This window comes from Penaeus monodon, chromosome 25 (assembly GCF_015228065.2).
Source record: "Penaeus monodon isolate SGIC_2016 chromosome 25, NSTDA_Pmon_1, whole genome shotgun sequence".
Lineage (NCBI taxonomy): Eukaryota > Metazoa > Arthropoda > Malacostraca > Decapoda > Penaeidae > Penaeus > Penaeus monodon.
Genome location: NC_051410.1, coordinates 13,205,685 through 13,208,524, shown reverse-complemented (window position 1 = coordinate 13,208,524; position 2,840 = coordinate 13,205,685).

Sequence of the window (2,840 nt, the reverse complement as noted above, 5' to 3'; positions counted from 1 at the left end):
ATAGAACTGGTACTAGTATATTGACATTAAACGTTAAATGTCAGCGGAAATTGAATAGGTGTAAAATAAACCGTCACGCGTCCATTTTGAAATCTAGACTTCTGTTAATGTGTTATACGTATACTATCACGTCTGTTTTTGAGCCTTACACTGCGTCTAGCAACCGAACGATTTCTTTCCTGGGTCTTGGGCGCACCCATACGAACAGCTGTAAATGGCTTCCTGTCGGCGATGAGTAATGCGAAGGAACGGGTGACAGGTTCCCCGTGGTGAGCTGATGGTGTCGGTGGCTCCGGCAACGCTCGGGTTTAATGGTGATGACCCCGACCTTCAAATTGTGATGATCGAGGCGATGGAGAAACGAGTCCAACTAGGAGGTGGTGGCTGTGAATGAGACATGATATAGGATATATGACCAGGAAGAAATGTGGCCGGATTCTGCGTAAACAACTTCACAAATGATCGGCAAAAAAGGATGAATCACGAAATGTAAGATATATGACCGAGATGCGATGCACTGGCGAATGAGGAACAAGGCGTATATCAACTTGCCTCGAGCGACGCCAGCCATGCGTCAACGCGGCAGATGGAGGAGACACGAGATTGCGATCTCGCGTCCATTTCTTCTCCTTTTCTTGAAAGCCCCATCACTTCGTCTTAGATGCCAGTCAGCTTTATAAGGAGACAGCGGAAAATTCACTGTCGACTGCAAGATCACTGTCGCATTCCATCTGTCTTCACAGAAGAACAGAACCATCCTTGATCGTGTATTCGCAGAAGCCAAGGCTTCAGAATTACTGCCGCATCGTATACTAGTCTGTAGCTACAGAGATGCAAAAATAGGTCACGTTTTTAGTCAGTGTTATCTTTCTCTACTAATTTCGCCCTGACGTTGTTATAATAATGATCTGGTTTAGCATGCCATATCATTTTCAACACTCCTCAAAAAATTATCTCTAAATAGGATAACGGAAAGAAAAGAAATGCTTGCAGTTTTACCTTCTCATTTTTCCACATATAGATGAGACGGGTCTAAGAAATATAATCAGTAAGACCATTTTCTAAACAAACCGAGACAAACATTTAGTCGAAATATTGCAAGCTTAAGAATAACAAAGATGAGAATCGACAATGTCCATCTAGATCACGAGAGACCTCGTCGCGCAGGCTTTCAGATGATCACGGAATCAAATTTGCTTCTCAGAAAATCATCATCTTGCTCAGAAGGGGGAGATAAAAGCAGGAACAAAAGATACACGAGACTGAAAGTCCTTCATTCCCCCGTGGTGGTCAATAGTGTCCTTGAATCCTAGCCAGTGGTGGTCCTTATTTGGTGCTTGGAATAATCGCAGGGGAATAGATCTTCAGGAACTCATCTCAATTTACCGATAATGGTTTCAGTGTAATTCTGCTTCTTAGTAATGGTATCAGCCGAGTAATGTCGTTGGTATCTATAGTTTGTGTCAGTCGCGGTGACCTCCAGAGGTGCAATTTTTAGTGCGACGGAAATGAATTGGTTGTCTACTATACAATTCGAGAATAACACACTGATATTTACATTTGGCAGACCGCATGTAAATGCACACCCAGGCTAATGTTATCAGAATGTCTGAGAAATGTGCAGCATATACACCTGTGTTTAAATATACACACACTACAAAACCAGAGAAAGGTAATGCAGGAGACAACACTTATAAACAAAGTGACTGAGGGTGCCTCGCAGATGGAAAAGGGTCAGGGCTAGTAGCACAGGGTAGAATGCTACCGAGCTGTTGAGTAACTGAGCCCAAGATGTACAGCTCAACCAACCGCTCGACGCCGCTTTGCAGCTATTACTGGGAGACAAAGGGACATGATCTCGTCACAAGATTATAGTCGTTAACACTACAGGCCTCATGCCCTAAAGAACAGCCAGAGCATGGGAAGACAGTGCCATAAATGTTGAGACACAACAACTTGAACGGCTCTGTTCTTTCACTGTTTTTTTTTCTTAGAATTTTGATCACTGCCACTGTGGCCTCCACCAACGCTGCCACTTGCTTCTCTTGCTTCAATGCGTTGTCATAGAGACGACTCAGTGTTTATGGAACATATGACGTCAGACCAGCTGGGTATATATTCTCGTGATTGTGACGTATTAGCGTAAATGAGATGGTGCATGTTAACTCAATTTGATTTTTCTTTTCTCCGATTATGAGTCTGATTATAGTGTCGGAAGCTAGTGTCCTCTATTGTGTGAAGTTGTTATATATGGCAGAAGGGTGCCAGAGCTCCTGTTGTGACATTCACGATTATCAGACTGGAAAAAAGGAGAGGGGAAGAAGAAATCTTAGGAAAGTGAAAAAAGAGAAGAAGGGGAATATGCAGAAAAATCATCAGAAAAAAACAGTGCTCAAATAATATTCTTTATTTTTTTTCCGAGGATTTACGGCACAATATAAAATGTTCCAAAGTCTTTCCTTAAACGTGGATATACTTGTACATGTGCTTACGTTAACCTTTGCTTTTACATATAAGTATGTGAGAGTGGAAATGAGAGTAGTAGGTGTTTGTACAAACGTATATTCCAGCGTAATAGAATAAACATCTGTATGAAACCACACAAGGAAAGAAGACATATGATTGATTATGATGTTCTCCGTGACCATATTAACTTACAACCATTATGTCCATTAAGCCAGGTCAGAGGGAAAGGGCAGGCGATGCGCCTTTTGCGATACCTTTCAAGCCGAGGGGAAAGTTCTGAGAAAGAACACAAGAGGTCATGGAGAGATGTATTGAAAAATAGGAGAATGAAGCTAAATTGGCAGGTCATTAGGGGTGTTTGGTTTACCCTTCCC